The sequence below is a fragment of the Camelus ferus genome, chromosome 31 (assembly GCF_009834535.1).
Source record: "Camelus ferus isolate YT-003-E chromosome 31, BCGSAC_Cfer_1.0, whole genome shotgun sequence".
NCBI lineage: Eukaryota > Metazoa > Chordata > Mammalia > Artiodactyla > Camelidae > Camelus > Camelus ferus.
Window position 1 is genome coordinate 3,654,691 of NC_045726.1, and position 22,609 is coordinate 3,677,299.

The 22,609-nt window shown below is 45.2% G+C and overlaps 1 pseudogene; it reads right to left on the bottom strand.

Annotated features, from left to right (window-relative positions):
• Nucleotides 1-223: 223 nt before the first annotated feature.
• Nucleotides 224-1,362, bottom strand: LOC102522652 (annotated as a pseudogene).
• Between the last annotated feature and the right edge of the window lie 21,247 nt (nt 1,363-22,609).

The window sequence follows — 22,609 nt, forward strand, 5'->3', positions numbered from 1 at the left end:
CCCCTCCCAGGGCAGGGAGCTGGAGCAGGCCCAGAAGTGCACCCAGTGGCTCCAGCCAACCCTCAAGTCCAAGGACTGGCCAGTGCCGCCTCTGGCAGCTGAGGCACGCACAGAGAGTCACCACCGGCCAGACACAACTTTACTAGCACTTGTTCCCATCTGGAGCCACGCCCAGACCCTGGGCCCCCACTCTACCTCCCTCCCTACCAGCTGCCAGCTGCCTTCACTGGGTCTTCTGATCCAGATCAAGTTTGCGCTGTACCAGCTGGCTCAGGGGAAACGCCGTGAGGATGCTGCTGCCTGCAGTGAGCAAGAAGAGGCCAGAGAAGCTGTGGGGCCAGCGGGAGTGCAGAGGCTCAAAGGTGGGCCGCCGGGCCTCGTAGTCCAGCACCACGGCCTCCAGCTGAGCCAGTGTGCACAGAACCAAGAAGACACGGGAGCGCTGGGGGCCCCGCCCAAGGATGCGGCAGCTGCCAGGGAGGCAGCACTCAGGCATAAAGGCCGAGAAGGAAGCGGCAGCCAGCAGAAAAAAGGCCACCTGGCATTTGTGGTGAGAAGAGCCGGGTCGTCCGCGGCAGGGCTGGAGGACACGAGGGTGCGGCGCGCCACAGGGCTGATGTCCAGCGCGCAGGCCGGCGCCGAGGGCACCTCGGGCTTCTGTATGTGCCTGTTACAGCAGGAGCCAGCGCAGGAAGGCCAGGAAGAAAGGCAGCCCCGGGCAGGAAGTGGCCTGCACTGGGGCGTGCTGGGCGGGCTCAGTGGCAGAGCAGAAGCGTGCCAGGGCGCTGCCACACTGGGACACAGCCCCACCCACACGGCCCAGGAAGAAGCAGCGGTAATGCCAGAACTCGGACTGGGCCTGCGGGAGGTGAGCCAAGGCACCGGGGGAGAGGCAGGTGAAGGAGGCTCCGACACTGATAAGGAGAGGCAGGGCGTGCGCGTCTCCCCGGAAGTCCACGGTCCCCACAAAGATGGCCCGCCGCAGCAGCAGAACCAGGGCCGCCAGCAGGTGGGTCCAGACGTCACCGCCTCGTTGTGCCGCTGGAACGGCGCGCGGGAATAGGTGCACCAGGCACAACGCAGCCGCCGGTGGCCCACAGAGGGGCGGCGCTTCCAGAAGAGGGGCGGCACTTCCGCTCGGTCCGCTGTGAGCACGGGCTCTGGCTGCACAGGCGGCTGAGGCTTCTGGTGGTCCTGCCGCAAACTGGACGGGAGGTGGTGAGCTTCTGGGCCACCGCTATGGCCATGGCTGTGGCCCGGGCGGGAGGGAGCCGAGATCACACAGCAAGGTGGGCAGAGCTGGGCTGAGATCAGGTGTCCAGAGCCTGGCTGATGAATGTCAGGCAGACCTGACTGACCTCTGTCCCCTGCGGTGCTGCGAGAGGCCGTGGCCGTCTGGGCAGCGAGCCGGCAGTTAAAGGGGCAGCCGGTCGGAGGCCCCACCTGGAGCCCCTGTCCTGGATTTTAGATTTCCCAAGAAGTCGATTGGACACTGTATGCCCTCCTTAAAGAGTTTCAGTAGATTTTTAAAGTAAAAACATATATTCTACATGTATTCATTAGTTTATGTGTTTATTCAGAGAAATTTAGATCTTACTGTGACCTAGCTCATGCCTTCTCTGCTGGATATAACACATTATTGTACGGAATACGTACGTCGGTAATGCAGTGCGGCTTAACCGATGCTCCAAGAGCGCGGTCTTCGGTGCTGGTTCCCTTGCGTTTACACCCAGCACAACGTGTGCAGTCACTGTCCCCTTAGGCCCTAATGCTGTTTGCTCTCCCATCCTCAGCTCTGAATTACGCTGTGGAGTGGCTACCACTGCAGAGTAAGCCTGGGCTAGTTAGACTGAAGGGGAGGTTTCTCCGCGATGGTTCCAAGTCCAAGAAGTGAGGACAGAAAGTTAAGAAGGGCGAGCGCCAGGCGGAAGCAGAGAGGACAGTGTGTCGTGGAGCAAGTGCACCAGCACAGACCCCAAGCAAGCCCCACTCCGCCAGCCCCAAGATGTTCCGTCCCTGCTCAGATATTAGGGGAATTCCTTGTTTTTATAAAGAACAATATTTATGAGAAAGTACTGTGATATGCCTTATTATTAATATGAAGATTTCTAATATGTCATGGCTGGTTGGATCACTGGTGAAAATCATTGGTAAAGAGTGAGTCTTGGTTTCATACCCAATTAATATTCTCATGCTCTATAACTAAGAGCATATGTAGAAAGATTCATTATTCATATGCTGTTTTGGAACTATTTCTTGGTCTCTGTTAATAACTCTCAAAGCTATAAGGACATATTTGTTGTTGTTTCAAAACGGTAGCTTCAGATTAACAAAGCATAGTTTTAGTTCACAAGATTGGCAAGCAATTCATGCTGTGGACGAAACAGATAAATGATGTCACGTACGTGAGAAAGTAAATGCGATGTTAGCTCAACACCAGGAAGTGTGGGTTTCTGATATTAGTACATATGCTTATTGAATGAATTCATATTCAAGTAGTGCGAAATCCATGATGAGAGTATTTAAAAGTATAATAAGTACTGCATCTTTCAAGGCACCTTTTTAATAAATCACTGTTATGGAACAAGATAAACCATTAAGTAATGATAAACATGTTGATGAGGAACTGGATTATCTCCATGTTAAATAATTGGGCAGTCCAAAATATGAGGTCTCAGACATTCCTTCCATAATTTCTAAAGGTCTCATAAAATCATTCCCATTCTGTATCAGCCAAGGAGCAAGGACCATCAACAGCAACGGAAGCAAACAAGAGGGAAGTCACAAAACGTTAGTAAATCCTATGGTGAACGACAGGAAACCCCTTACGTTCAGCCTCTCGAAGACCTGCACGGTTTGGCATCGGCGCAGAGTAGGACGGACAGCGGCGCTCCCTTTGTTTGTGGGTCTTGTGGCCCAGACGGGGAAACGTCATCTACAAAGACGGCGATGTTGTGCGTCAGCTTTATGATTCTAACCCATGGAATTCTCTGTTTGCTTGTTTCTGTCCTTGATGAAGGCAGTAAACCAATGCTGTCCAAAGGCCAGGCGGCCAGTATACTCAGTTGAGATTCATTTGTCTCGTAAGATGAGCACTGTTCAAACCGTTTTAAAATGGTGCTTTGTGAAAAGTTTTTCAAAAATTGAGTGGAAAAATGGAAGCGAACAGTCAAAGATTTCAACAAGTTTCTGTCAATATGCTAATTGGACAGTTACCTGCTATGAGCACACTTACCTAACTCAGCAGTCTGGGTTTATGGTACTTTTTTTATGATTCCCAAATCCGAAAATTATGCTCACGTTAAAAATAAATATCTGATGTACATCATTTTATGGAACAGGCAAATAAATCTACTTACTGCAATACGGTAAATATATTGATCTATAAGCCACAACACTGGACCTAACCCCCTGAGCACTCCTTCAGAACTGAAACTCTCACTCCAGCTCCCTCCTGGGCTGTGTGAGCTGCCGCTGGGCCCCCAGCCCCAGGGGATCATAAAGGTCACGAATGACTCCTGCTGACAACACAGGCAACCCCACAGCTCAGACCACGTTTCACGAGGACACCCAAGCTCATGGAGGCTGTTACCCTGTGCACTTGGATTTTCTGCTTCCCAGAGTCACAGCTGAGTATTTCCCAATCTTTGCTTTGAGGAAAAAAATACGATTTGGGGGAGTCATCATCAGCTGAACCATTAGAATTTCGTGTATCATGTAGCACCTTCTAGATTTTGTATAGACGAGTTATTTGGCTTAACAGACAGAAAATTCAAAGTCATGAGAGATTAATTCTACCTCTAGTTTCAATACATTTTGAAAATTTATACAATTATAGTGATTTTTTTCAAATGCAGGTAGGTAAAAAGAAGACAATTGAAATCTCCCGAGAAACTACAAGCAATTTAAAAAAATCTTATATTGCTATGTGGCCAGTTAGATAACAAAATACACATGATATGAAGGCATTATGAAGTGTCCTCTCACCCAGAGCGTCTTCCCCTCACGCTCCTGTATTCCTTGGCTCTCTAAATTTGGCCTATGAATTTACTGGTATTATTGGCCCCAGGGGCTGGGGGTAGGTGACATTACTGGGCCGATGTAGAAGAACCCAAAAATGGAATCCAAAGAGTAGTAATTGAATTTAAGTGTGATACAAATCAAAATAATCCAAATGATGGTGATGGAGAAGGAAAGATGGAAACCAAGTAACTTAGAAAAACAGCGTTGTGAGTGTATACTGTGAGGCTCACACACATATACAACCACATACGAGTCTTACATTCTCACTAGAAAAGCATTTTCATAAAACGATGGGTCAAGAGTTTTCAGACTAAGTGGTAGGACTTTGTGTCTTGCAGGATTGAGCAAATAAATATACTGTGGATACTAAGAGCAAGTTTTTCACTTTCTGAGAAAGGAGCTACCAAAAAGGAGGGGGGACAGAGATAAGCCATGGTGGACTTTAAAGGGTCGGTGCAAACTCGTGCTCTTCAGTGCTGTCCACGTGCAGGAGAGAGAGGCTAACGGACGCAGACGCACGTGCTTCTGTGCCTACTTCCCTGCCTCTGCCCACCAGGAGGATCGAGCAGCAACGAGAACAAGCAGCAGTCAGCACACCTGGCACCACATCTTCGTTTCTAGCTACATTCTCCAGGATTGTACCATTTGTATATTGGTACCATTCTCAAGTCTAGGTACCAAGACTTAGTAAAATGGCTGGGTCCAGGACAGGGGCCCAGAAAGACCAAGATGGCCTTGGGACATCGTGTGGCACCAGAAAGTGAAGTACTTAAAAAGAAAGAGGGTTCTTATTAAAGATACTGGAGCTAGCTTGAAGGAGCTCCATACTGGGGACAACCTGAGCAACTATATAAACAGTATTATTGAACTAGAACCATGAGAAAAAATACGTGTCAGTGAGCAATACTAACAAAACAAATGACTAGGGGCAAAGGTATCAACTCCTCCTTACTGTGACAATCTAAACTTTTTTTTTACACATTAAAAAAAAATTGGGGCAGGGGAGGTAGTTAGGTTTATTTATTTAATGGAGGCACTAGGGATTGAACCCAGGACCTCGTGCATGCTAGGCATGTGCTCCACCACTGAGCTACACCCTCCCCCCGAGGATCTAAATTATAAGTGTGGAATGCACGATAAACATGGAAAGTCTGTTTGACAGACATCACTGTAATTATCATCTCATGCAAGAATCATCAGTGGGTCTTAAAATTAGCTACTGAATTAGATTATAAGACACAGGATGACTGCACAGACTTGAAGTTTTATTTTAAAGGCGAAAAAGATGAACTTTACAGCTGAAATATCTGTCAAGCATCACCTTCACCAAGTGATCAAAGTTAACATCACTTGTAATGAGACCTGCCAACATCACCTACTTAAGATGCCCTGAGACACACTGCAACTGTGGATTCTTGTCAAAAATTCATAACATGAATATAAGGCAAAAGAAACAGCAGATGAACCCCAAACAAGAAACAGTCTATAAAGCAAGTCTTCCAAAGTATCCAGTCACGAAAGACAAAGACAGAGGAACTGCCCCGGGCTGGAGGACACTAAGGACGTATGAGAAGTAAATGCAGCATGGGTCAGCGGAACCATAAAATGATATTGATGGGACAGCTGGTAAAGTCTGAGTAAGATATGTAGATAGTTAATAGTATTTTTTAAATATGAAAATGAATATATGTATGTATATGCATGACTGGGACATTATGCTGTACACCAGAAATTGACACACTGTAATTGACTGTACTTCAACTAAAAAAACAGTATTTTTTTCAAGTTATTCCCTCGTTTTTGGTAATTGTCCTACAGTTATTTAAAATGTTAACATTCAGAGAAGCTGGGTGAATGGTATATAAGAACTATTCGTGGTATTTTGGGAACTTTTTTCTATGTCTGAAATTATTTTAAAATAAAAATTTACAGGCGACTGGACCAAGATGGCAGAATAGGAAGACCCTGGGCTTACCTGCTCCCTGGACACACCGAAACTACAGCTCCGTGGAGACCAACCATCTCTGAAGACAACCTGAAGACCAGCACTGCAGCTTCCCCACAACCAAGGACATAAAGAGAAGCCACATCAAGAAGGCAGAGGGGCAGAGATGCAGTCTAGTCAGAACCCACACCACCGGGCAGGTGGCCCACAAGCAGGACTGGTATCACAACTGGCGATGTCTCCCTGAAGAGGAGGGGTCTGACCCCCGTGCCAGCCTCGACAGCTCGGCGGGCTTTACTGGGAAGATAAGCCCCCGTAACAGCTGGCTTTGAAAACCAGAGGGCCTTTCATCCGGAAAGCTGGAGCCTCCCCTCTTGAAGGGTACGTGCACAAACGCGTTCTGAGTCCCAGCACAGGGGCAACGGCGCCTGCGCCATATGGGAAGGAGACTCACTAATAATCTTAGGCTGTGTGCTGGAGGGGCGACTGTCTGCAGAACTTTCTCGGGGGGGGGGTGATGGGGGCATCATGTTTTTTAACTCTCCTTCCACCTACCTGGCTTGTTGCTGGCAGGTGCCACTACATCAATTTATCCAACACCGTGTGCCAGATACAGCCTTCCCTGAGTACAAGCCCCACACAACCCGCTTACCCTGCTGGCCTGGCAAAGGGGCCCCACCCCTGGGCCAGCCCCACATACCAGCACACCTGCACTCGTACAGCGGCCATGGCACAACCACAATAGGAGTGGGCACCCCTGGAGCACCTGGCTCCAGTGACCATGGGGGATTGCGCCTCTGGACCTCAAAGGTCACCCTGTACAGAAGGCCACTGTTTCAAGACAGTGGAATATAGCTGATGTACCTAACACGTAGAAACAGAGTGAGAAGTGAGGCAAAGTAAAAAGACAAAAACAAAGCAAAACAAAACAGAATTAAAACCTTCCAAATGAAAAAACAAAACAAAACCTCAGAAAAAGAACTAAACAAAACAGAGATACGCCATTTACCAAAGTTCACGGTAACAGTTATAAAGATGCTCCCTGAACTCGGGAGAAGAATGGACGACCTCAGTGAGAACGTCAACAAAGATAAAAATATATAAAAAAAACCCATCAGAACTGAAGAATACAGTAACTGGGAAATACACCAGAGGAAACCCAGAGCATGTTCAGAGGAGGCAGAAGGATGGCTCAGTGACCAGGAAGGCAGGGCAGTAGAAATCGCCCACTCAAAACAGCACAAAGAAAAGAGAATTTTAAAATGAGGATGGTATAAGGGACCTCTGGGACAACATCAAACATACCAGCATGTGCACTGCTGGGGTCCCAGCAGGAGAAGAAAGAGACACAGTCTGTTCAAAGAAATAAGGACCAATAACGTCTCCAGCCTGGGGAAGGAAATGGACCTCCAAATCCAGGAGGCCCGAAGATCCCCAAGCTGACTGAACCCCAGTAAGGCTGCACTGAGACTAGCTTGATATTTTAATTATAACTTAACATAAAGCATCTTAAAACATAAAGCAAGAGAAACACATCTAGTTCTGTACCAGGGAACTCCAGTAAGGCTGCTAGCTGAGTCTCCAGCATAAACGTTTACAGCTGGCACAATATATTCAAAGGACTAAAAGGGAATAACTAACAACCAATACTCTACCGAGCAGGTTTGTGATTCAGAGCTGAGGAGAGGAAACGGGTCCCAGACAAGCAAAGGGAGTTCGACATCACACTGACCTCTCACGCAATTTAAAGGAACTTCTAAAATGGAGAAGAAAAGACTGACAACTAGAAACAAGACAATCATGAAAGACAAAGTCTCACTGGTAAAGGCAAACATATTAAGGGTAGTGCGTCAACCAGTGACAAAACTAGCAGGATGGTTAAAACACCCAAGTAGTAAGATCACCCACAGCTAAAACAGCTAGTTAAGTGACACACAAAACTGAAAACAAGACATGACACCAAAAACGTAAAATGTGCGTAGGAGGTGAAATGTAGTGCTTTTAATGTGTATGAACTTAAGTGACCACCAACACAAAACAGACTTCTATATACACAGGTTGTTACACGTAAACCTCATGCTAACCGCAAACCAGAAACCTAGGACAGACACATACAAAAAATTTTTTTTAAAGATTACAAAGTAACTCAAGAAAGTCACCAGATCACAAGGGAAGAAAACAAGAGAAGAAACCGTGAGGAATAATAAAAACAACTATAAAATTAACAAAATGACAGTAAGCACATATCAATAATTACCTGAAATATCAATGGACCAAATGCTTCAATCAAATGACATAGGGTGGATGAATGGATTAAAAAAAATAAGATCCATTTACATGCCACCTACAAGCAACTCACATCAGAACTACATGTGAAAGAATGAAACCTGAACGCTTCTGACACCATATACAAAAATAAACTCAAAGTGGAACTAGAGACATTAATGTAAAACCTGAAACCACAGAAGTCCTATAAGGAAAGACAGGCAGAGCAGTCTATAACGTCAGTCTTACCAATATTTAACTCGGGTCAAGCTCTTCAGGCAAGGGAGTCAGAAGCAAAAATAAGTGGGACTACAGCAACGGACAGTTTTCACACAGAGACGGGAACTCAACAAAACAAACTGCCACCTACTGAGCAGGAGAAGCTACCTGCAAATGACACAGCAGTCAACATCCAAGGCACATAAAGAACTCACACAAGTCAGTATCAAAATAACAATCACAATCATAATCATAATCTGACAAAAAAATGAACAGGTGACCTGAAAAGATATTTTTCCAGAGAAGACATACAGATGCTCAATATCCCTAATCATCATGGAAATGCAAAACAAACCACACTGAGCTGTCACCTCACGCCCATCAGAGTATCTGTCAGAAAGACAATAAGAAACTAACGTTGGCAAGGATACAGAGAAAAAGGAACCTTCACGCACTACTGCTAGGAATGTAAATTGCTGCCGCCACTACGGAAAACAGTTCGGAGGTTGCTCTAAAAATTAAAAGTATAACTAATTACCCGATTATCCAGCAATTCCACTTCCAGTATTTATCTGAAGAAAACAAAAACACTAATTCAAAAAGATACAGCCATCCTGTGTTCACTGCAGCAATGTTCATAAGAGCCAAGACATGGAAGCAACCCAAGTGTCATCAATAGATGACTGGACAGAGAAAATGTCACACACACACACACACACAGGAATATTACTCAGCCATTAAAGAATGAAATCTCGGCATTTCTGACAACGTGGATGGACCCAGAGGGTATTACACTAAGTGAATTAAGTTAGACAGACGAAGACGAATGCTGTCTGATTTCAATTATATATGGAATCTAAAAATCGAAAGCAAACAAAATGGAAACAGACTCACAGACACAGAGTAAAAACAGGTAGTTGCCAGAGGGGAGGGGGTTAAGAGCTGCAAACTTTTCAGTTGTAAAATAAATAAATCACAGGGATGTAACGCATAGCTTAGGAAATGCAGTCGGTAACACTGCAGGAGTTTGGTGACAGACAGTTAATAGACTTGTCCTGGTAATCAATTCGTAAGTGTCAAAACACTGTGTTGTCATTTGAAACTAACATTATATTGTATGTCAACTATACCTCCATTTTTTTAAAAAAAATACGACCAAATACATAGTTAAAGTTATGATAAAAGAATAAAATACATTCTCTACATTAAGCAAAATCCAATCTGAAAATCTGCACACGATGTTAATTAAATATCTAATTCTAGAAGCAGGAAAGGTAGTATTTTTTACTCATGTGCTGTCTACTAAACAAACAAGGCAGAATCTCAAATAATTCTGGAAGAGCTGGCCAGTCGGATGGTGTAGAACTCTGTTTTCGTTATCCCTCTTTGTAAACACGTACGGTGAAGGTATTTCAATCAGGCCACTAATTTTAAATGAGTATTTGGACTTTTGATTTATTTCACCTTCAGTGTTAAACACCAAGCTTTTGTCTGGGAGGCGGAGAGGGTATCACGGACGCGCCTCACACGCCTTCCCCCGGTGGACGCGGGGAGACGGTAAACAGCTCACTGAACAAGCTGGCATTCAGGACCGCGCCCGTTGCCTGAGCTTTTGTTGTCGGTGCTGTCGGTATTATTGTGCGTGTCACTGCCCTGGTCTTTAACAAAAATAACTCAGCAGACCAGTGTTAGTCTTCCCTGAAGCTATTCATCCCTGAACTACGTCAAGTTTGCGGCATTCGGTGAGTTAACACAGTCAAGCAGAAGGAGCACCACTGAGCTTCAAACATCAAACCTGACGGCACCCAAGCCTCAGAGCAGCCCACACGCCGCCCTCAGCTGCACTGGCCTTCGCGAAGGCAACCATCTTTAAACGCTCTGGGTCAGCTTCGTGTTCTGCTCAGCGTTAGGCACATAAAACCATCCAAAACCATCACGGCCCATGAATGTCAGTGGGACCACGGTCTGCTCTTTATAATAGACTTCATTTATGTCAAGTAAGACAAAAAAAAAAAAAAAAAAAAAAAAAAGCAGAGAGAGTCTGTGTACCGGGGAGGAACAAACCTGACTCCAAATTAGATTCGTTCCTCTGGCTCTAACCCTGTGCTCTGTCCTGCTGGTTCTGCACCTTTTGTAAAAGAATGCGGCCTAGAGCCTGAAACATCCAGGAGAGCCCATTCTCAAAGTGCCGCCCTCTCAGGGCAGAGCTCTTTCCCATTCACATGGAGATAAAAATAGAGACATTCGTCTTGTTGGAGGTTTGCAGGGACACCACGACCCGCCCCACAAGGACGGCTTCAGGAACAATAAGTTTGTAACAGCCAGCCACACCTGCTCACCTTTTTAGTGTAAAAGGAGCCTGAGTTCTGACTTGGGGAAGATGGTTCTCAGGGACTTCAGTCCCCCATCTTCTCAGGCGGCTGTCTTTCCAAACACAGTCGCTGTTCCTGCCTCAACACCTCACCTCCCGGTTGACTGGCCTGTCCTCTGCGAGCAGAACGAGTTTGGGCTCAGTAACACTTGGCTGTTTCCCTAAAATGTGAGACGTTCATATTAAAATTAGAGTAAGCTGCTCCCTTTGTCCCCAGGAAGCCACATATCAAGGTGAATTCTGGAGCAGGCGTGTGAAAGCTCTGAATTTCGAGCTGGGAAAACGTACACTGGCGCATCATAAAGGAGGCATTTCCCTCAACGTCATGAATAACATTTCTATTTGTAATCCAGGGCATGAAAGACTTTGAAATGATTTCTGTGAAGAAATGTACGGAGGCTGCAGGGAGGCCAGGAGGGTCAGTTATGAAAGCCCTTTTGAAAGATTCCTTCAGAGTCTCAAAAAGACAGTAACCCTTTAACAGAAAGTACAATAATAAACATACACTACAGGGCCTCTCTGCAGTTCAGTTTATTGCATGTGTTTTTAAATCTCTGTTTTAGGGTTATATTTCAAAAATTCACATGTAATCACTGATGAGGTTTTGAATTGACTGTTTTCTCTCAGCTCACTCTTTTATATTATTAAAAAACAAGGAGAAACTAATGTATGGAATTATCTTCTTAAAGAAGAGCTCTGATCGCTTTCTCTCATTCTGAACCACAAAAGGGAAGCAGCCTCCTCAGTCTGGATTGAACAGGACCCCGGGGTAGCGGACCACACATCTTTGGGTGAACAGAAAGACCGAACGTGAGACTGCGTGTTTGGCTTACCAGTAAGACAGGAAAATGGTGCTTTAATTCACCCGTTATCTAAGCAAGCACTACTGTCATCCTGCCCCGTAGAAGTGTTAGGCAGTTACACAGAGACAAGAGGAAGAGGAAGAGGGGAAGAGGAAGGCAGGGAGCAACCCAGAAAATAACAGTACGCCTGCACTCCCAGTAAAGGGCTCCAAAAACATACCTTCTCTAAAGGAGGGCCAGCAAAGGAGCCACCAGGAGCCAAGGCCGGGCTGCGCGGAAGGACCCGCCTTAACCTGACCCAATGCTCATTATTACATAATTAACACTGCAGCCTGAGCCCCTCCTGTAGGTTTCTCCGTGTGCACCACGCGCAGAAGGGATGGGGGTGCCTGAGCACACGAACGCCAGCTGTCAATCAACTAATCAATCACAAGAAAGCCCCCGAAGCCAGGATGGAAAACAGGAAGAGCAAGGGAGCGGGGCCACTTCCCTCCCCTGCACGGCCCCTCCCAGGTTACGTCACTGATGAAACCTGTTTCTATCACGCTGTCTGCCTCCCATTAGAAATTCGTTTTTTTCTGATGACGAAGAACCAAAGTAGCTTTTATTCCCCTCCTCCTGGTAACAGCCCCGGAGGGCTGTGGGAAACAGGAGAAGGGAGTAAAATCTGTCTTCACCACGTTTATTCCAGTTCATTTTGTAAAGTCACGCGCGTGTTTAAGAGCACCCACCAGGCAGCACGGTGACCACATGCTTAGTGCTTCTGAAACAACACGTGTCACCTGGAGGCCGGAAGCCGAGCACAGGCCTCAGCGGGCTGAACGCGAGGCGCTGTCAGGGCTGCACTCCTTCTGCAGGCCCCAGGGCAGAATCTGTGGATTCCTCACCTTTTCCAGCTCTTGGACGCTCCTCGCCTTCTTTGAAATGCGGCTCTCTCTCCATTTCCTCCGGCCCATCATGCCTCCGTCCTGTGCCTTTCTCCTCAGCTTGTAAGGACTCCGTGGTTATTGGGCCCACCTGACAACCCAGGCCCCTCACCCAGCTCCAGGAGAGCCGGCAGCGGACTGACTCCCATCAGCACCCTAACTCCCTGGTTACCAAGCAACGGGACGTAGTCCCAGGTTTTGGAGAGGAGGATGTGATGTTGTGACCACCTCCACGAAATCCGTGTTCTCTAAACAGGGGACGCTGTTTTCCACACTGTGCAGCACATTTTGTGTTAGTTTTCTTAGCACGTCCTTTTAAATTCATTCGGAAGGGCAGTATTAGTTCCTGATATTTTACTTTTTTGATTCTGCAACCCATTTCCTGGCCTCAACAAAGCAGAAACCTAACGGAGTTGAGCGATATCTTTTCCCTCCCAGGAAGCAAGGTCCTTCGCCCACGGGCAGCTCGCCGGAAGGCACCACTTTTCTTCTCCCCCTCCTAATTGCTAGCTCTCTGCTTGTCCCTTCTGAGTTTCTCCCGAACACTTGTTTTTCTCTTATTGTTCACCTCTGCCTTTGCTGCCCACAATTATCACGCTCGTCTGTTCTCCTGGATTAATTCCGCTCCAGGCCAGTAAGCGAAGCTGTATCCCCTTCGTTTTGTGGACTTGGCACTTTGATGAGTGCTCCCCGGCTGAATCTCCTTCCTGGTGCAAGTTTCCCTGCAGAGCACACAACCGCAGAGTAAGCTGTACAAACCCAGCAAAAACATTCCCCTCCAAGTATTTTCTTGGAAAACCGCCTTGTTGGTTCAAGTGCTTAGAATCCGTTTCTTTCTTTCTTTCTTTCTTTCCTTTCTTTCCTTTCTTTCCTTCTTTCTTTCTTCTTTCTTTCTTTCTTTCTTTCTTTCTTTCTTTCTTTCTTTCTTTCTTTCTTTCTTTCTTTCTTTCTTTCATTAAAAAGCACAACAGGTGACTGGATAAAGATGATGTGGTATATTTATACAATGGAATTCTACTCAGCCATAAAAACCGACAACATAACGCCATTTGCAGCAACATGGATGCTCCTGGAGAATGTCATTCTAAGTGAAGTAAGCCAGAAAGAGAAAGAAAAATACCATATTAGATCGCTCATATGTGGAATCTAAAAAACAAAAACAAACAAAAACAAAGCATAAATACAGAACAGAAATAGACTCATAGACAGAGAATACAGACTTGTGGTTGCCAGGGGGGTGGAGGGTGGGAAGGGATAGACTGGGATTTCAAAATTGTAGAATAGATAAACAAGATTACACTGTATATAGCACAGGGAAATATACACAAAATGTTATGATAACTCACAGAGAAAAAAAAGTGACAATGAGTGTGTATATGTCCATGAATGACTGAAAAATTGTGCTGAACACTGGAATTTGACACATTGTAAAATTATTATAAATCAATAAAAAATGTTAAAAAAAAAAAAGCACAATAAATACCAAAAAAAGATGAACATACAACATACGTGGATTCTGGACAGATGACACTTCATGACGATCAGTCGTTCTGCCTTTACCAGCAGCAGTCTGGGGAGGGTGTTACGCAGTCTATACTGAAGTATTCCAAGTTTATGAGGAAACCTTCTTTTAAACAGAATCTCTCCAAGAGTTCAATGCTTTTCTCAAAATGTCATCAGCTTGATTATTTTATTGTCAGATTTTTTTTGCAGGGACGGATCCAGGATTTGGGACATTTCTATAATTTTTGGAGGCCATTTTAAGAAAAAGAATGCAAACATTATAAATACCAGGTGTATATTTGTTTGAATAGTTTTAGAATGAGAAATCACAATTATTTTAAAAAGCTGAAAAACATCATAAATATAACAAAATTCTGAAATAATTAAATGTATTTAATAATTGACACCTCAACAATCCTTTCTTTTCCAGTGGCATTCACCATGAAAATCCTGAAAATTTTCTATTTTCAAGGTAAATGTGCATTTATGAGAAATTAATCCTAATCATGATTTTATACAACTGATGAACAGGTTTCAGCAGCTCCCAGGTCTGTAAGTTTCCTGTCATGCTCTCCCTCCATCACCCACATACTTCTGGTCCCATGACCATGGCACAGGTGTAAATCACAAAGGGACTTTGGCTTGAGACTTTCAAGACACCACACAGGTGAGTCAGCAAGGGGGACGTCGTAGGATTGTTCCTGAAGCCACCCTTACAGCGGGACGTCTGCCAGTAAATGTGTACACAGGGCTGTGCCGTTTGTCACTAAGCCCCCAAATTACTCTTCATTCCTCTTCTGTGAAAACTGGTCTAAACGGTTTTTTACTGAAGTACAGTTGATGTACAATATTATATGTTACAGGTGTACAATATGGAGATTCACACTTTTTAAAGATTATGCTCCATTTATAGTTATTATAAAATCCTGGCCATATCCTGGTGCTGTACAGTATATCCCTGTAGCTTACTTTGTACCCGGTAGTCTGTATATAAACCCTTTGAATATGTTGCCAGCGGGCAGTGTTAAGCTTTTGAAGTAGAGGGTAGAAGCAAGACATTGAAAAGGAGGTGTTTACTTTCCTGATTTCAGCTGCTGCACTTTGCCTTTTTCCCCTTTCCTTCTTCTCTCAGGTGGTTGCTCAGGTGGGTGACCAGTGGCCCTCCCATCCACCAGCTAACCCTTGCCTGCACCCTGAACAACCCCTTCCTGCATGCCCGCTGATGCATGCTGACCCTGCAGGAGAGACCCAGAGTAACACTCCACATCCAGCGAGCTGCAGCCACACCTCCTCCAAAATTATCCACACCCAGCTTGAGGGCTCTCCCTCCACCCTGGGACACTGCAGGGCTTCTGTTAACATTTCCATATTTACTCTCCTATTTTATAACTTAACATGTCTTTATATGAAATTGTCCCCTTTAGACTGCAGTGTGGAATCTGTCTCCCAATTGGACTCAGACTGGGATGTGGGAATTACTGAAAACCATATAAATATATCCCATTAAATCCAAACTAATTTCTTCTTAGCTTGGACCCAAAAATGTCTGTGGCCATTAAAATGCCACTCATTGTTATGAGAGGATGACGTCAACTCATAGTTGAAAGAGACACTTTAAATCAGTGCACTTAGTTCCCTCCCCACCACTTAATATTGCTGTATACACACATGGATACGCATCTAGAACAAACGTGTACATGGCTGTGTAGCTATGGGGCACATCCACCCACACACGCACAGAGGAGCCTTGGGCTGGAAAGGGGGCATGGGAGTCAGCTCAATGAACACCTCTCCTCAGCCCAGAGAAGCCTGGTCTCTGGACAGTCATTTCCCAATAAAAACTCCACCCCAGGGCTGGCAAACTACTGCAAGCAGGACAAACCCAGTTTGTCACGTGCTTTTGTAAATAAAGTTTTACTGAAACACAGTAGGCGTTGATGTCTTCCTTTAGGAAGGGCCGGTGGCTGCTCTCCTGGCAGAGTTGAGTAAGTGCCACATAGATCACGTGGCCCACAAGCCCTGACAGATTTACTGCTTGGTTCTTCACAGACACAGGCAGCTGATGGCTGCTCTGTGCTGGGAGGGACACCGGGAGCTTTACGAGTCAGCTGGCTGTTCAGGTCACACACACACAGAAGACGGAGCCCTCTGACATCAGCTGTCCATTTCTGATCTCAGAACCCAAGAGCAGTTCTATGAAAAGTCAAGAGGCTGACGGCCACTATTTTCCTCACCACTCAGAAGCCTCTAAATTTTACATTCAAGATATTGAAGGCAGTTCCCGGTGCTATACAGAATTTTATTTTTTATTTATTTTTTTTATATATAGTGGTTATCATTTACAAATCTCAAACTCCCAAATCTATCCCTTCCCACCACCTTTCAATATCTTGTAACAACTTTTAATGAAAGGAATATGAGGGAGGAGGGCATAGCTCAGTGGTAGAGTGCATGCCCAGCATGCACAAGGTCCTGGGTTCAATCCCCAGTGCCTCCATCAGGTAAAGAGATAAATTAAACCTAATTACGCCCCAAAAAAGAAAACTAAAAAAAAGAATACATACATACATACATATATATATATGACTGGGACATTGTGTTGTACACCAGAGATTGACAGATTGTAACTGACTATACTTTAATATAAAAAAATTACAGTCAGTTCCTCTACTATGCAGTGAAATACTGTTAATGTCAAAAGTATGAACTCTAGATTACATGTTAAATGTGTTTTTTTAAAAACCACGAGTTAAAATATATTCAAGGAATTGTGCTGTGGAAGCAGAGAGGAATGGACCCACCAACCACTGCAGATAAAAGAAAGCTATTATCAGGGCACAAAGGCCAGGACCAGGAGGTCGTTGGGGAGCACACTGGAGGAGACGAGTAGAAATTTGAGATGAGGCTGGAAACATAATTAAAGACTTCAGTCTGCAAGTTCTCTCCTCTTAAATGACTAGCATCTACAAAAGACAGCATTGAGGAAGGCTTATGTAAGAATCAGAGCATAATATAAAGGTCAGTGACTGAGTGAGATCAAGCAGAACAGCTTCCCTGCAAAGACCATGGCGTCCCTGCTAAGCCATAGACGGTTCCAAAAATAAGGGAGAATCTTAGGAAGACGGAAATGAACGCAGGAGCTAGAATCCAATTTGGTCTTACTTCGTTTCAAGAACAATATGGGAGAAATAAATCTGAGATGCCAGATGCTCTCCTAAAGAGACAGGAAAAAAAAAAAAAAAAAAAAACGGATGTGAAAAAGACATGTGGATCTTTCTCAAACAATGAAAATTAAAATAAGACGCTAATTACTTGGCATCTTTTTTTCTGTTCCTAAGTATGTCTTGCAGAAATATTTTAAAATATATACTCATATACAAATGGATATTTAGAATCAGTCCTTTCTTTATCCATTAATTTAAATATACTCGTATTTAAAATCAAGTTTCCTTTCTGTGGCCACCTTGGGGGAAAGTAGATGTACTTAATTTAACAGTGAAATGTCTTTAGCTGTGGTGTCTGATCACAGAAGCAGCTAGTTTCCACGCTCCATTATTTCATCCATACCCAGATCTATGCACTGACTCCATTTGCTATATAACACGACTCACCACATCAGGGAAGAGAAGCTGCCTAAGCTGATGTGTATTTGAAGCATCACAGGAGGATAGAAAGTGCAGGATACTTTGAATTAAAAACTTAAATCACTTACAGGGCAGCAGGCATTGCTTTTGGTGTGAGCAGCCTTTCTTTCCTGTTTGTGTTTAGATGCAAAACGATGGTGAAAGTTTGCTCTAAGTGATTTGTCTGTGAAACTACTTAATCCATGCAGTTGTATTACTCAATACACAGAGGTTTGTCTATCACAGGTTTATTTCACTGCTGATGTATAAGTAACCCTAATAACATTGGTGTCTAGGAATTACCACTGGTCTCACAACGAGACACACTGGAACTCGACTTATTCATATGTGCATTTATGACGACCCCTGTCAGGATGGTGTCAGGCCACCGTTTCTGAGGAAGGGAAGAGCAGCTCATGAAGCAGGCTGGTGACAGATGTCAAGGGAGGCCTTTTCTTGGTGAGGTTCTCCAAAGCCAGGCTGATGTGACTCCATAGGTTGAGAGAGTTACTTTTGTTAGTTGAGGCTCACAGAAGTCACTGTAATAAGACAGACGGCGAGAAAAGAATGTTGACTGATTAACTGTAAAAGGGACCTCCACCCCTTGTTGGTGAACTGTCTCAAGTCTCTCTTTGATGACTCCTCTTCTTAGTGTCCAGGTACCCAAATAACAAAAGAATCACAAAATATTTACTTAGCGTGTGAGTTGTGCAAAGAAAATACTGTATGTTCCTTCCAGGTCCTCGGTCTCACAAGAGAACATACTCACTCAGGGCCTGGGCATCTCTTTCTCAGCGTCCTCCAGACAGAGCTGAACGCAGACCAACACTACATGTCTTCTTTCCTGTTCTATCGTTATTTAGATCACAGCTCTCCTGCTAAGACAGACCGCCTTCACAGGGCTTCAAGGAAGAGGCCATTTTCTCAGCTTTCTTTGGTGCTATTCAAACGTTAGTCTTTTCAACTCAAAATAAGCACCACGATTTAGCAGAGATTTTGGTCACAGCTGGCTCGTCCCACTCACTGGGCTTTAGTTACAGTCTTGCCTCAGAGAAGGTCGATTCAGTATCTGCCCCGGGAAGAGGAGGAGGGGGAGACTGAAGCCCAGAAAAGAGCACGTTAAGCCCACGGCTGCCTCACTCGCGCGGGGGACTGAGTCCCACCTGTAAGTTAGCTGAGCAGGGATCTGTAGAAATATTAGTGAGCCTCGATTCACCACTGTTTCTAATTATTTTGAGAGCTGAGTTGGACTCAGCCTATTACTAAGACTTAGGCTCTGAGGTCTGGTGAGAAGGGGAGGCACTCAGACCATGACTAAAGCCACGTCACCAGCTTTTTAAAGCCTGGGGTCTCTTGGGATCCTCCCCCGCCCCTCCTCAACCCCGAGCACATCTGCCAGCTGTCTGGGTTTCACAGTTCCCTTTACCTCATCATCTCCTGCCCAGAATTCTGCGTGTCTCTGAGCTGTTGCCCGATGTCCAGTCTTTGCCCCTGATGAAAGTCTGGGGTGCCAAGAAAGACTTCTCTCGGCTCTTCTGCCCACCTCATTTCTTTAATAGCCGGCCAAGCCCTCCACTGAGAATCTCAGAAGAGTTTCTCTTAACCCTCTTGCCCTGGCCCCAGACCTTGGATGCCCCAGACCCCGACAGCCAGCAGAAGGCTGCCGGGTGGTTGCAGACATGCTCCATTGCCGGGCATCACTGCTGTCTCATCAGCCCTGCCAGCCCACGCTCGCAGCTAAATGTCCATGAGACGTGGAGCCAGCCTCTCCCTGCTTCCGTCGCTAATAAAGTGACCCTTCTCCCACTGCTCTTTTCAAGGTAGCAGCAATCGTGGATCTCTTCTCTTTTAGGCAAGGCCTGTTACTTTCCAAAATCTAGCTCATTTTGATTTCCCCTGATGCCAGCTCTCTGATGGATGTTTAAAAGGGAACCACACTTTTTTGTTTATCCAGCTTGTTCTCGTTGTTAGGGCAGAACCAATCACCTCCTGCCACTTTGACAACCTAACCAGACATGGAATGAACTAGATTTTGGATCATTCAAATATTACTTGAAATAAGTGAATATTGCAAAAAGACTTTCACCACAACTCCTGCGTCCACCAAGTCCGTGCCTCCCTTAGTCACTTACACATCTACATGGACTTGTGGCTCTCATGGTCGGCCAGTGTGCTTCCTGGTTACTTATGTCCCAGACATCGATCCTACGTGGGTGCTCTCTCTTTCTCATCACAATAACCCCACAAGCAAAGCACTCTTATTGTCCCCATTTTGTGGGAGAGGAAACTGAGACTGTTTGCTGTATTCAATATCTTGTAATAACTTTTAATGGAAAAGAATATGAAAATGACTATATGTATGTATATGCAGGACTGGGACATTGTGCCGTACACCAGAAACTGACACTGTGATTGGCTATGCTTCAATTACACATATACACACATGTATATGTAACTGAATCACTGTGCTGCACACCGGAGACCAATACAACATTATTATAATTACACTTCAGTAGGAGAAAACAAGGGGAAAGCCCTTTGGTGTTTCGGGGTCACCCGAGCACCTCCCCACAGGAAGCAGGTCCGTGCGGGTGCAGCCCTGGTGGGGCTGGAGCTGGGTGGGGGTCTCCTTATTCCTCACCCTCTCACAACACGTCCCTGTGTCGTGATTCATGCACACAAGTCTCTGGTGTCAACGACCTAACAGCAGTCGTTACTCTAAGGATATGCGAGGGCTTCAGAAACCATAATCCTCGATCTCTAACTGCGCCCTCTGTGCGGTGCTCATCGGCCTGTCAGTGCCAGGGCTTTGTGGATAAACTCCAGTTCCAACAAGACGGTTCTCAGGATTGCAAACCCCAGAATCTCCACACTTTCAATGGAGACACACAGAGCAGCAGATCTGCCAGGTGACTGCAGACGTGATCGCTGGCACGAAACCACAGCTCTCCCTTTCTCAAGAGCAGTAAGCCTGAGTATCACACTGAATGGATGTGGCTGTCTATTCCTCCCTTATACAAGCCGGGGCAATGTCAGCAACGCAAGCCCTACTTCACAAAAGACATAAAAACACCCCGACATGCCACTTTCAGGCAGGCTCGCTTTCAGTGAAACCCTGGCTTACTCAGATTCTGAAGAGAGGCCTGCGGGGCAGACCACGCAAAAACGCACGCGGTCTCTGCGTAGATGAGCCCGTTCGGAGCCACAGCACGAGACAGCTAAGCATCTGACTGTCAGCGTAGTGCAGGGATCGGTTTGTGAAAGTCACCTGGACTTTCAAGCTAAGCCCACAGGAGGACACCACTATCTGAATTATTTCAAAGGCTGCACAGACCACCTATTCTTGGTTTTCCTGGTTTTCCTGGGGTGTGTTCAGCCATTTTCTCTTTTGCTTCCCCCAGGAAACACACACACACGCATTCTGAGAGGCAGCAACAGAGAACCGAGGTGAAAAGCCCTGAACTTGGAGGCCGTCAGACGCCAGCTTGAGCCCCGTCCGACATTCACCCTTTACCTTGTGCCAATAACCTCAATATACTCGTCTCCTTAAGGTGAAGCAGCACCTTATCTACTTCATTTATTTAATCAATGTCTCTTGAGTAACATGTTCCAGGCATTGGAAATACCTAGGAAGTAAGCAGACTGAAAGCCATGGGGTGGGTGTCGCCAAGTCAAAACGCTTGGACCACACTCCAGGACAACTGGGGACTAAGGGCCACTCCTCAGTGCTGCCTCCCCGACTCTGCCGACAAACAGGACATGGTGAGGGGGAACACACCTTTCCCACTGGCTACTAAGAGATAATACATGTGAAAGCAATTTGCAAGTTCTTTTTTTTTTTAACTTTTTTTTATCGAGTAATAGTCATTTTACAATCTTGTGTCAAATTCCAGTGTACAGCACAATTTTTCAGTTATTCATGAACATATATATATTCATTGTCACATTTTTTTTCACTGTGAGCTACCACAAGATCCTGTATATATTTCCCTGTGCTATACAGTATAATCTTGTTTATCTATTCTACATTTTGAAATCCCAGTCTGTCCCTTCCCACCCCCCGCCCCCTTGGCAACCACAAGTTTGTATTCTATGTCTATGAGTCTGTTTCTGTTTTGTATTTATGGTTTTTTTTTTTAGATTCCAAATATAAGCAATCTCATATGGTATTTTTCTTTCTCTTTCTGCCTTACTTCACTTAGAATGACATTCTCCAGGGACATCCATGTTGCTGCAAATGGCGTTATGTTGTCAGTTTTTATGGCTGAATAGTATTCCATTGTATAAATATACCACATCTTCTTTATCCAGTCATCTGTCGATGGACATTTAGGCTGTTTCCATGTCTTGGCTATTGTAAACATCACTGCCATGATCACTTGGGTGCGCAAGTTCTAAAATATAAACGTGAGCCCTGGAAAGCTGCCACAACTTACCAGAATCTGTGTGCCTGCGATAATGTCTACCAAAGGGAAGGAACAGAGCTATGAGTTTTCACCCAGAAATTATCTACCAACTGACCTTTCCACACTTCTAAGTCCTTCTTTTTATATCAGTAAATAACATTATTTTTTAACAAGAATATTTGTCCTTGAATCCAAATGAAATCTAGCTGTTTCTATTTTATCATATTTTTCAAATTCCATGGTGTGCTGGAATAAAATCTCAGTCCTCCTGAACAGGGAAAAACCCAGTCTTCCCCCTCCTGTAGTTTCCCTCTCCTGCGTGTCTCCTTTACTGTGTCCACACAAAACACACAGAACACTTCTGGTCCCCAAATGTGTTGGGGTTTCCCCCCCACTGAGCACTTCTCCATGACACCAGCTGGGGGTCCTACAGTTTACCTCAGTTCTGACACTGTCTGCCTGGAGACATGCCAGGTCATGTGGGTTAAGGGCTCAGTCCCACAAGACTGCTCCCTCCCCACCTCA